The sequence below is a fragment of the Chelonoidis abingdonii genome, chromosome 5 (genome assembly GCF_003597395.2).
Source record: "Chelonoidis abingdonii isolate Lonesome George chromosome 5, CheloAbing_2.0, whole genome shotgun sequence".
Taxonomy (NCBI): Eukaryota; Metazoa; Chordata; order Testudines; family Testudinidae; genus Chelonoidis; species Chelonoidis abingdonii.
In genome coordinates this window covers 35,112,680-35,126,007 of record NC_133773.1, presented here as the reverse complement: position 1 = coordinate 35,126,007, position 13,328 = coordinate 35,112,680, and the positions used below count along the sequence as shown (strand labels likewise).

At 40.7% G+C, this 13,328-nt stretch overlaps 1 protein-coding gene across 3 annotated transcripts in view; it reads left to right on the top strand.

The window, feature by feature from the left end:
* The first annotated feature begins 421 nt into the window (after positions 1–421).
* Positions 422–13,328, top strand: part of NFKB1 (nuclear factor kappa B subunit 1) — an 82,270-nt gene continuing 69,363 nt past the window's right edge. For 2 of the 3 annotated variants that reach the window (XM_032782938.2, XM_032782940.2), the window contains exon 1: positions 651–730. The gene's annotated coding sequence lies outside the window, so the exon portion shown is untranslated. Of the gene's footprint in view, positions 731–13,328 lie in introns of all 3 variants that reach the window. The other variant, XM_032782939.2, reaches the window with a different exon arrangement.

Genomic DNA, 13,328 nt, shown 5'->3' with positions numbered 1-13,328 from the left:
TGGGGGGTGGGAGAGGATTTTGCTAAGGGATCCTGTGAGCTCCTCAGGGGTGGGGTTGCCCCTCCCCAGTGTATGTCCCCTGCCCAACACAATGGGCCACTGACCTGATTGGGGTCTCCGGCTGCTACTCTCATATCAATACTAAACAATACGGCTGAGGGTTTTTTTAATCTTCCCCAACTCAAATCTTCACAGAACGGGTCCCAGAGCAGGGCCCTGCCCCGGGATGGCTGCGCTACCCTCTGCCCCCGCAGGCACCCCTGGAGCTGCTGAGCCTTTGGAGCGCCTCCTTCGTGCGCAACTCCCCACCCTTCCGCGGCGGCCGCTTTTTCTCTCGCTCTCGAAACGTCAGTGGGAATTTCCAGCCAGGAAGGAAGTGAGGGCTGCAGCAGGGGAGGGAGAGAGGAGGTAACTCGCTGCGGAAGGGCAGCTGCTGCTGACAAGTCTGTGGGACTGAGCCACCCGGGCCGCTCTCCAAAACTAGGGGGAAAATCCCCGCGCTGCTGCGGCTGCAGGGGAGGAGGACGAGGCGGCTGCTCCCGCCGGCCGCTCCGCTTCTCAGCCTGGTTTACATGGCGCTGCGCTGACTCCTGCAAAGGCGGCGGCGGCGGCAAGCGAAGCGCAAGGCTGAGCTGCTGCCCGGAGCGGGGCTCGCCCCCCCGCCGAAGCACCGGAGCGCGGCCAGCCTGGAGAAGAAGGGGGCCAAGCCGGAATACGCTCCCGCGTGAGGGTGAGGACATAAATCAATGTCTGGTCTTTGTCCGCCGGGCTAGAGCCGCCTGAGCGGTTGCTCTGGTGCCTTTTTAAACATTCACCTTCACCAGCTGCTTCACTTCCTCATTCCTGGTCGGGCTGCCTGTCCGTCCGTCATGCGTGTGAAGGGGGATGAGCTTCACACCAGTCAGCTGCTGCGCGGGGTGGCCGAATGCTTTGCCACTCTCCTTTTAACCGGTGCCACTGCGGAGTAACTCCGGATTGATGCTGGTACAATTGACAGCAGGTTTTGGCCTGTTGGGATTTGTAATGTAAAAGAAACTGTGTGCGGGGGAAGGAGAATATTGTTCTATATTTAAATGTCACCTTTTTTTCTGAGAGCGCCTCAGGCATTATTCTTGCCTCCCTTGTGCCGTTAAGTTCAGCTGTCTCTTAGGGGGAGGGTGGTAGCCGGGTGTAAAGCACAGTGTGTGCTGTCACAGAGGGGAATTTTGGCAAAGGACAGCCAGGCAGACCCCACTCCTTCTGACACTTGTCATGGGATCTCTAATAACAATAACACCCAACTCTTGTATAGCTGTAAACAGGGAACTGACAGAACCTAGTTTTTTAAGTTCTCTTCCAAAAGACTGATACACAGTAAACGGCGTAGAGCTATTTCTCCAGGGTATATCCAGATTCATTAGTATTAGCTTTAAAAGAAAACAAAGGAGAGAAAATGGGGAATTTTTATTAAAATAATCTGAGCCGGTCCAAAGCAATAGGTGACCAGCAGGTGCTGCCTGCCAGGGGCACATATGGCTTGGGACACTGTTCAGTAATGTAACATACTGAACCCTAGCTGAGTTTACAAAATGAGAGCATAAGTGTGCTGTGTTTCTCATTCTGAAAACCTCATTGCTTCTAAGTGCAGGTGTCTTACCTGTATATAGGAACCTGTCAATATGATTGATTTACCCCATCCCTATCTTCCCTCCTCCATTGATCTATAGAGTCATTGGACCAGAAATGAAGTGTTACTGGTCATTTAACTAGTCTTTCAGTAAATGAATGACTTATTGTGAATGACTTTGTGTTGTGGATTTTCCTTAAAGGGTGACTGTAAAGTTGATTTTTTTTTCAATTATGCAAATTCAAAAATTCCAGTTTCTGTTAGAGCACACTTTAAATTTCATGCTGTGACATTTCTTGGTAAAGAATACTGGAAATAAAATAAATATATATTTCTATTCTTTTGTTAATGTTTGTAAAGGTAAGTAAGGGAGAAACTCACTGGACATAAAATGCTTTCAAGTCCACAAAACAAACAAACAAAAACTGAAAAAGGAAGGGGGGAGAGATATTTTTTAACTTTGTAAAGGTTACTTGTAACTAGAGGACGCACAGAATTTCAGTCTGAAAATACAGAGATTTTTCAAATGTCCCCTTGATTTCACATGTGAAATTCCTACTTCATTTGAAAGAAAAATCAGGGTTTCTACTACCTTGCATTGCTTGGGTTCACTTAAAAACTAGTCACTTACCAATATGACTGGTGTAAGGAATATTTCTGATATTTTCAATAATTCCATTCTAAGGGTAGGAAATACTGCAGCTATTTTAAAGTAATTTGAAAAGCAGTAGATGGGATCTTCAGTACCAAATAATGAAAATGAAATTATCATGAATGGAAAATAATAGCTAATTAATTGTTTGTTACATTTGGCCCTAAAAACAAGAGGATTCAACTCTCCATTATTTTTCATTTGAGTGGCATTTGTTGACATGAATGAAGGAGCATTCATTATTAAGTTACTCATTTCACCTGAACAAAAAATAGGATATAGTGTCTGAAACTTACATACAGAATGGAGTCTGCATTAGGACGAATTACATTATGTGGCCCTGATCCCACAAATACTTCTCTGTATGAGCAACTTTACCCAGACAAGTGAAATTAAGTATGCGTGTAAGAGTTTTCAGGATTGGGGGTCTACAGATTAAGCATTGCTATTGCTTTAACAATTCATTTCAGTTTTCAGTTAAAAATGGTAAGTTTTAAAAGGCACTAATCTTTGCAAAAACTATACACACTTACTAAAATGAAAAGTTTGAGAGGAAAATATAGATAACATAAATTGACAAATTTAAGTCCTTTTTTCCTCTTTTTCTTCCGAAGAAGAAAAATTGAAGCAAATACTAAAGGGTTTGATGCTCCACTCCAGTACGCCAGATTTTCAGCAGTGTTACTCCATAAAACTGATGTAATTGGTGAAGAATGTGACCAACTGTTTCGTTTTGAATTCTGGAATTTATTTGCAATTCATTTGTAAATTTGTTTACTTTTATAAATATTCTGCTAGTCAAAGAAGGATTTTTTTTTCTGGTTTAGAGACATGCTTCTGTCATTTGAAGAAAGGAAACTATTGCTGATTTTTTGGGAGAGTTTTGGAGTATTTTGTCATCTATATCAATAAATGAGCAACAACTGAATTGCTAAAATACAAAAACAATACACTATTTAAAGACTCAGATGTGGTTCTTCAGCTGGTGTAAATTGTCATTGTTCTGTGATTCATTGACATTCAAGGTATGGGGGTAGGGGAGCAGTGCCTCCTCTCTGACCCTAGTTTGTCCCCCACCCAGACTTTTCATAGGTCTATGTGCTCCATTATGTCTTCTACTTCCTCTCCCTCACTCTTCTGCCCCCCTCCCAACTTTTCAGGCTATAACACCATATAATGTTACATTTACTGAAACACAACTTCTTCCTGCCCCCTACAAAAAAATATTTCTGAAATGGCGCTCCCAGAGTTATGACATGCACACTAGCTAAGGATCTGCTCACGGCATTTATACACTTAAATTTTTATTTAGCCTTCTAAGGACTAGCTTTGGTAAAGTATCTGCAAGAACTGTGAATAATTTCAAAGTGCAGTATTGATTTTAACAGGTGGAAAGCTTTTCTTTCCCCTTCCTGCCCAGACCATCCCTTTTGATGGAAGAAATTTACATCAACAAAAGATGTCGTCATAAAATTAAATTAATTTCACTAATAAGTAGTCAGTAGGTGCTGGAGAGAGTTAAGTTTATGAAACTGAGAATGATTTGGTTTCATTTTGGTGTGGAGTTGTGTAGATCTAAAAAATACTGACTTCCTTAGTGAAGTAATTTTGTGACTGACAGGGAGCCCCTGGGCTATCTCAATCCTTCGGTGAATTTTGAAGCTGTTTTGCACAGTGAAAAATGCCCTGGAAAAAAGTACTTGTGATGGAAAAGGAAAATGAGGAAGGAGGGAAGGGAGAGGGAATGGAGAGCACTGTTTAATTGAGTATCACCTCTTAAACATTTCCTACTTCTTATAATTATATATATATATATATATGTAGTTTCACAATTATTTTAGGTATTTTTCTTGAAGCTTGATTTATTACTCTTATTTGATTGGGATTATGTGATTTCAGTAATGCTTAGCAATAGATATCTATAAGGAAGCATCATTACATCACAAACTCAATGCTTGGTAAATATTGGAATTTTCATGAAAAATCGAGTTCCCCTTTCTCATCAGTGTTGCTTTGTCCTTTTTACTTCCTGCATGCTGTGGCTTCATATATAGTGCTCCATAAACAAACCCAGAAAATGTCCTTCAATAGTAGGACCCCATGTAGGGAGTTTTATAAACAATGGACCTGTTCTAGGAGCATGGGAACCAAACTGGAAGCCCTTTCTGTGTATGAAGGTTATGGAGTATGTTATAATTATTAAAATTCAGAGGCTAATTTATGGAACCAAATTTTCCCTTTTAGTTACACACATCCTACCCGACTAACACAGAGATTGAAAAGATGTAACTGAGAACTGAATGTTTTTATTCATTTATTGTTAGTTTCTCTTGGCACAGAAAGCTATTGCTCAGAAACTTGTGTGGTTTTTGGACACACCGTTTCATCAGATTATCGTGTGTCCTGAGAGACCACTTGAGAACAGAAATTAATCTGAACGAAATGTTCCTGCCTTGTAGACCACTGTTGTTTCCCAGCTATAATTGTAAATGTAAATGTATCTTTATGGGAGAGAGAATCTTATTTACTCAATTAGCAAGCAAGAATGTTTCAAAACACTTTCTTTCAATTTACTGATGGATTTATCCTGCAGGGGATTCCTGCTCCCAAGATGAAAATATTGGAATTAATTATTTTAAAAAAATGGAAAAAGAGTTCTAGACATTCAGCTGTAGGTCACTTTCAGCTCTAGTCCAGACAAGTTGTATCTTAAAGTTCCCATATAATGGCCACTAAGTGAACTGTCTGATAGGCTTAGAAAAATTTCTGCCTTTCCAAAATCATAATCAATCACAACTGTCACTAATTATGAAGTTAGTCCAATGTTGGACTTATTTATTATCCAATATTGTCTCAGTAATTATGTCCTCATTTCCAAAAGGTACTTAAGCACGTGCCTAGCTTTAAGCACATGAGTAGTTCCATGAAAATCCATGGGCCCATCCCTATCTTTCTGTTAAGCGAGTGGTTAAGTACCTTGCTAAATTAGGGTCTGTCTTCGTTGACAATTTCATCTGAGAGGCCAAGGACTAAATAGGCGTGTGTCTGAATTATTCAGTCTCTGTCCCGTTTTATAGGTAAAATCTGTAGATTAGTATTGAGATACACTGGCAGACGGAGCACCAGTGAAATCCAGCACCAAATTAATTAAATTCTTCCTGTTGTAAGGCACAGAATTAGTTAAGGTAAAAACAATATGGTCTAGACTAACAAAGAAGTGTACATGTGGTAAGGTTGAGTCTTTTACCATGCCAAATTTTTAGGCACCTAGAAAATCACTGGGTTAGGCACCAAGGTTTCCTGCACAATGAATGGGGAGAGATGGGTGCCTCAGAATGGGATTATTCAAAACCAGCACACTGGGTGCTCATCGCCTAATTTAGCCTGTGAAGATGCCACATCAAGGGGTGTGTGCTAAGTCCTGCTCCTCTCTTAGAGATGAGTGCCTAAAGCCAGGCTGCAGGGATGTTTCTCTCTCTCATTGGGATTCCCAGCTGCCAATCTTGTTTTCAGGTTAGGACCTCCCTTATAGTCTTTAGACGAGTGGATAGGGTACTCACCCAAGCTGTAGAAGACTTCCCTCCCTGCACCCCATCTCAGATCCCTCATCCTGATGGGGGGAAAGGTGGCAAATCTCTCTTCAGAGCCTCTCTCAAGAGAATGCTCTAACCACTGGGCTGAAGGATATTTTGATCTGGGTCTCCCTTAGTCTCTCCTGTTGAAGCTGTCCCACTTTCGATTTAATAGTGAAAGACTCACTGGGCAAGAGAGAGTGTGTGCAAACATGAGAAGGAGTGTAGCCTGGTGATTAGAGCACTCACCTGGGAGAGACTGGGAGAGCCAGCATCCAGTCCCCCCCGATGCAGTGACTTTTTTATTATTATTCACAGTGGAACAGATTAAATAGGAGAGATTGAGGGACTCCCTCAATCCCTACCTCAATATATCCTATAGTTCAGTGGTTAGGGCACTCACTTGAGGGTGGCAAAGCCCACTTCAGATCCCTTCTCCCCTCACGTGGGGGGTTGACTTGAACTAGGGATCTCCCACATCCCAGGTGAGTATCCTAGCCACTAGGTTACAAGTTATGAGAGTGGTGCTCTTTCTTACTCTCCTCCATTTTGTGTGAGTTCACCTATTGGGGTCCGATCCAGTAGACAAGGTCTGAACACATTCACTGGATGGGACCCTGTAGGCGAGTTAGGTGTAGGAATCCCTATCTTCACCCAGTTTGTGAGTTAATCTGGGCTTTAGGCCTCCATAACCTGGCGTGGAGCTGCAGTGTACATGCCCAGAGGCTGAAACATAGTTTCCTTGGAAACTTTTACTGCACAAATGTAGGCGGAGAGTGATTTTTAAGCACCAACAAGGTGTGGGAGGCAGCTGAGTGGGGGTTTTGTGAATCCCAGTGGAGCCTGATTCTGGGATTTAGTCACCTACCATGGCAGTTAGGGATACATTCACGAAAGGACTTAGGCACCTATCAGCTTCAATACAGGGAGTGATTCCTATTGGTATTTAAAAGGATGAAGAACAGGTGAGGCCCGAGGTTTGCTAATGTTCTTTAAAATCAGATTTTTTGCCTCTCACAGACCGATGGACAGTTTGAGGTTGTCATAAACAGATAGCTAAGGGTTAATGTTTCTTTTACCTGTAAAGAGTTAACAATGGGAACCACACACCTGACCAGAGGACCAATCAGGAAACCGGATTTTTCAAAGCTCAGGGAGGGAATTTTGGGGTGTGTGTCCCTTTGTGTGTGTCTTTTGTCTGTCTCTCGGCTATGAGAGGGATCTTTTCTATCTTCAAGCTTCTAATCTTCAGTTTCCAAGTTGTGAGTACAAAGGTAGAAAAACAATAGGCTTTTATTATTTTTTTTGTATTTAACATGTGTGTAGTTTGCCCCCTGGGATTTTAAATTGTAATTTCTTTTAATAAGGCTGTTATTCATATTTTTCTTTAAGCAATGCGACCCTTTATTGTTAATTTGAAACGAGAGCATTTTTATGTCTTTCTTTCTTTAGTATAAACGCTTTTCTTTTCAAACCTGTTGATTTTCTTTCTAATGAGGATCGAGGGGAGCGAAATCCTGTGCCAGATTAACAGTCTTCTAGGGAAAGCTGGACGGGGAAAACAGAAGCTAGGGGGAAGGTAAATTTGCCCGCTCTGTTTGTATTCACGGAGTTTAAGTACACTTAAGTCTTCCAGGATAACCCAGGAGGGGAGCTGGGAGAAGTAAAGAGAAGACCAGGGAGGGGTTATTTGCCCTTTGTGGTAAGACTCAAGGGCATCTGACTTGGGTCCCAGGGAAGGTTTTTTGGGGACACAACGAGTGAGCCAAACACTGGAAATTTTTGGCTGGTGGCAGCGCTATCAGATCCAAGCTGGTAATTAAGCTTGGAGGTTTCATGCAGGCACCCACATTTTGGACTCTAAGGTTCAGAATTAGGAATTATGCTAATGATAGAGGTACGTTAATAAAATGAGCAATAGAGGTACTCCCATGATTTTCTAATTTTACTAGTGATGTTTTGCAATATTTTATGTTGTATAATATGAATTATACTGCATACAATTGAGGCCTGAGCGATTGTTGTCATTTGTTTTGTTTTATATGGATTAAATCCCAAACAGCCTTAGTTCCTCCTCCCAAATCTCATTTTGAAAACAGGGTTCAGCCTCCTCAAAACCCACACTTTTAAAAACTCACGTTGCTGTCCTCAGTCTTACCTATGTTATTTGCTAATTGACATTGCACCACCGACCAGTCAGAAGCTCAGCACTTCCAATTTTCAGTGTCAGCTTGCAAACAAAGGGCCATTGAGAATCCCTGGCCACCCCCCCATAACGAAAAAGAACGGACTTAGCTCTTGCTACCTCCAGAGTCCCCTCTCTCCACAATGTATGTTAATGTTCTTGTTTAAATGGGGAACCCACCCTGTCTTTATTACACTCTAGAGCCTGTGCTAAAAGTGCGACTGATGGTTCATGACAATGTGTTGGTGCTAGAAATGTGAAATTGTGTTGGGGGTTTTGTTTTTAGTTACTTGATCATTTATGGAGAATGAATAATTTCTCGAGTTCTACTCTGGATACTCATGTGCAATTCTCATTTAGAAGAAGGGGAAGGGTGTATGTTTCCCTGGGTTACAATTTGACTGCAGTGGTCAACTTTTAAATGAAACTTGAATATAATACAATTACAAACAGGGCCAGCCTTAGGGAAAATGGCGTCCTGGGGAAACTTGTATTTTGGTGCCCCGACTCCCACTGCTTCCCTCCCCCCATATTGCCCTCAGGCTCAGTTGCCTCCCTGGTCTCCCCACTGAGCCACTCTGTCACCTCTGGCCCCTGCAGGCTTCTGCTGCTGGCCCCTGCTGCTTCCCCATCCATCACCCCTGGTCCCTGCTACTCCCTGGGCTCTCTCCTCTGCCCCTGTGCCCCACTGCCTCCCTCCCATTGTCCTAAGCTCTCTTCTGCAGCTTGCACCACAGACCTGCCCTCCTCCTTGCCTGTCAACCACGGAGCCCCCCTGACCACAGCACCCTGGGCACTTGCATACTCAGAAGGCCAGCCCTATTTACAAACATAAAACTTAAGGGTTTTTTAAAAGCCACTCCAAAATTATTGTTTCTTTATTTCTTCTGATATTTTTAAACCTGAGTTTAACAAAAAATAGATCATCCAAAATTCTGTTATCACTCAAGAAAGAGATCTTGGAGCCACTGTGGATAGTTCTCTGAAAACATCCACTCAATGTGCAGTGGCAGTCAAAAAAGCTAACAATGTTGGGAATCATTAGGAAGGGGATAGATATAAGACAGATAATATCATATTGCCTCTATTATAAATCCATGGTGCACTGACATCTTGAATACTGTGTGCAGATTTGGTTGCCCGTCTCAAAAAATATATATTGGAATTGGAAAAGGTACAAAAAAGGGCAACAACAATGATTAGGGCTATGGAACAGCTTCCATATGAGGAAAGATTAATAAGACTGGGACTTTTCAGCTTGGAAAAGAGACAACTAAGGGGCAATATGATAGGGGTTTATGAAATCATGACAGGTGTGGAGAAAGTAAATAAGGATGTATTATTTATTCCTCGTAACACAAGAACTGGGGGTCAACAAATGAAATTAATGGGCAGCAGGTTTAAAACAAAATGAAGTATTTTTTCACACAACACGTAGTAAACATGTGGAACTCTTTGCCGGGAAATGTTGTGAAGGCCAAGACTATAACAGAGTTCAAAAAAGAACTAGATAAGTTCATGTAGGGTGATCAGACAGCAACTATGAAAAATCAGGACGGGGGGGCGGGGGGTGTAATAAGAGCCTATATAAGAAAAAGACCAAAAATCAGGACTGTTCTTATAAAATCGGGACATCTGGTCACCCTAAGTTCATGGAGGATAGGCCCATCAATGACTATCAGACAGGATGGGCAGGGATGGTGTCCCTAGCTTCTGTTTGCCAAAAGCTGGGAATGGGTGACAGGGAAGGATCACTTGATGATTATTTCTGTTCATTCCCTAGTCTAAAGCACCTGTAATTGGCTACTGTCAGAGGACAGATACTAGGCTAGATGGTCTGATCCAGTATGGACGTTCTTATTCCTATTTTACTGAGGATCAATATGCTTGAAGCACAATTTATGTGTATAGGGCAAATGTTAACATTAACTGTCATTAGGTCACTACTTCATTTTGTATTCCTTCCCTAAATGCCAATCATCTAGAAGTCCCTCTAGATGGGGAGTAAGGAAAAGTCATTAGATTTCCAGGGATGCTCAGTGAAGTAAGATTAATGAGAGAACAAAGCATTAAGGAACAAAGCAAAACACAAGTGCAAGTTACAAGAACTGCATATTCCTCACTGATTTTCACATTATGTTTAGTGCCAGTTATTATTTGCACATTTTATCTTAAACTGTTGGCATCAGGAGCACAGTATTGGGGCAATTAACCTTATTACGCTCAATGAGGGAGCATATTCTGCAACTTTTGTGCAGATTATTCCCAACCTATTTTAACACTTAAAAGCAGCAAAAATTTGGGTTATATTGTACATAGATTAATTATACAAATAAGACAGCCATTGCCACAGTATTATTACTGTTTGTCTGATAAACTTCCCCATGCTATTAACGTTTAGCTCAATAAAGTAATTGTTTCTTGTAGAAAATCTATGGTCATATTTTCCAAAGAGCTCAGTCTGCACACAGTAGCTCCTGTTTAGATTTTTAAATAAGTGTCTACATTTTCATAAGATTTCACCTCTCCCTTAAGGTACGATATTAAGTGGCCATATTTTCAAAAGTGCTCAGAATTCAGCAACTTCTGTTGAGAGTAGTTGTGGGTGTTGAGCACATTTGAAAGTGCGGCCCCTAGTCTTTGTTAATCATTTTATTGTCACAAGCAATCACAGACTTTCTGTAGGCTATAATTCTATGCGGATTCTGTGGGTAGGCATCCTTGATGCTGGTAATGCATCCTTTGCTGAAAGAATGTTTAAAATGGAGTGTAAAATTATTGTTTAAAAAGAACTAAGATATTATCTAAGATCCCAAATCAAGAGGAAAAATCATTTCGATTTGAAATAGTGTCAGTTTTAAGATACACAGGGCCAAAACCTCCTGAGTCCCATCAAACAGCAAATAGCAAAGATTGTGTTAGTAGAAAAACCAGTGTACAATGTCATCATTCTGAGATGACATAGAAAAATTAGACGATCTACAGATTTGTAAGTGGCTAGAGAAATGTAGCAATTTAAATTCTGCACCCCTATAACAGCACTGGAGAAGGCTGCTTCTCTGTGATACAGTAATATGCAACTATTTTTAATGTATTTTCTTTTCAATAGCATGTCTAAAACTGTATGATCAGTATAAAACTCTTTAAAAAATCTCAAACAAAATCAGTACTGAAGTCAGGGGGGAAAAGACATTAGTAATATGTAAAAAAGGAAAGCATCTGCTAAGAGGTTTAAAGGATTCTGTCAAGTTGAGATTTACTCAGTTTCTGTAATGAGTTAAAAGTAGTTTCACATATTTCAGCTGCCTCAGAGACCCCCATCAGTTTTTGTGATTTTTACCAACACCTTTCATGTTTTTTAAAATGTTCTTTCCCCTTTTGCTGTATAAAAGATCCAGTCATACATTGAATGTAACAGTGAGATTGACTGTATACAGAATGATGTTAAGAGCAAACAAACCTAAAAATTGAGGGAAATAATTGTGTCTAATCTCTTCATTATAGTAAATTAAGGGGCATCATGTCTAACAGTAGCAGGCAGGCGTACATATAAAATGTGTAATTATGCATGCCATACTGGTGAGTGTGCTGGCAACTTTCAAATTCCCAGTATTTCCAAAGGCATTCTTCAGAACAATATTTTAACTTGATGATCAAATCTTATTCTGCCATTACCTAGGTATTAGGTAATACTGCCAGGTGTTAGGACTAATACAAACAAAATAGATAGTGGTATACTGTGGAAACAAAATGACTGCTACAGTTAAACCTTCTCTGCAATAGACTTTTTTTTCCTGAATAATTTCTCATTGGTTCAGCTCTACCTGTGGTAGCAATGATGAGAGTGCAAGACACAGGTAGCTGCCAGCGATTATACCTCTTTGTTGTATATACCTGCTTTAAGCAGGTTTAGACAATGTGGTCTTTAAAATGCCAGTGACTGCCTGGAGCTCTGCCTACGCTAGTGTTAGCAAAGGGAATTTTTTCAGAAAAAAGCATTGTGTAGATACAGTCTAAAAGTTTTTCAGTGAACTAAAAGGCCAGACGTGATTAAAACTACAAAAAGCAGATGCCTCTATGTAGCTGTTGTGCATTATGTTGATGACCTATCTTGCCCTATGTGTATCCTCTCCCGGAATTTAGAAGCCCTGAGGCTTTGTGCATGTAATATATTGTGCTTCTCATCAGTAGATCTTAAAACACTTTACAAAGAAGGTCCGTATCATTATCCCTGTTTACAGATGGGAAAACCGTGGTGCAGAGCAGTGAAGTGACTTGCTTAAGGTTCCCCCAATCTGCCAGAGGCAGACCTGGGAATAGAACCCAGGTCTCCTACGCTCTCAGCTCGTACAGTGAGATATAACAGTTTACTGTGTACAGACATGGATTATGTACCAGTAGAGAAAAAATAGGGCTAAGGATGCTACTGAGGTTACAGAGAGTAGGAGCAAATAGGAGGTCCTAGTGTAGGAGGAAGAGGTTCAGGATGAAGTATTGTGTGAGGATTATGTAGTACAACAATTATCAGTTGTATCTGCCGAATTCATCACTAGAATTTCTAAGCACTCAACAACTATGGGCGTATCTCCAAAACCACAGTCATCTATAAGCAAACAGAAAGCCTGCCATATTTTGTAGCTGTGATGTAGTACAACATGATATATATTTCTGGTATCATTCCTGTGAAATATGACTTCAGTTCACCTCCCCATTCCCTGTTTTTCCTTATTGTGAGTAAGCAAAAGTAACCTGCTAACGGGATTAGTAATAATGGTTTATCTGCAGCAGCTGTTGGTTTACACATTTTTATTTGGAAACCCTTCTTTTTTATATATAAATACTAGGGAAGGGCAAATTTGAATAGAAAATAGAATTGACGCATGTGTGTGTGAGCGTCTCTGGCTAGAAAACTTGCAGCAGAAGCTGTTCTTTCAGGATTTCCAGCCAGTTGAGGGTGGGAGTTGTTCGTCATTGGGCTGTATTTACTTTCTAGAGTTCCGTTTCTGAAAGAAGAGGGTGCGCTTATACACACCAATATCAAGAATGAAAAACGAGGGTTTTGTAAAAGTTTTGTGGGATATAATAGAGGTAGATATCCTATCCTTTTAATAAACTATCTGAATAATTCTGTTGCAGAGGTATTATCTTTTGAAAAATCTATATGAAGGAGACATTCTCCATTCAGTTACATAAATTTTCAGAGTAACCTCTATAGAATTTTACTTAATTTCTAGAGATCCCTGTTAGTTTAATCTCTATTAAATTCTGTAGGACATATCTATTGGACTGAATTTAAATATCTTGGCCTAGGAG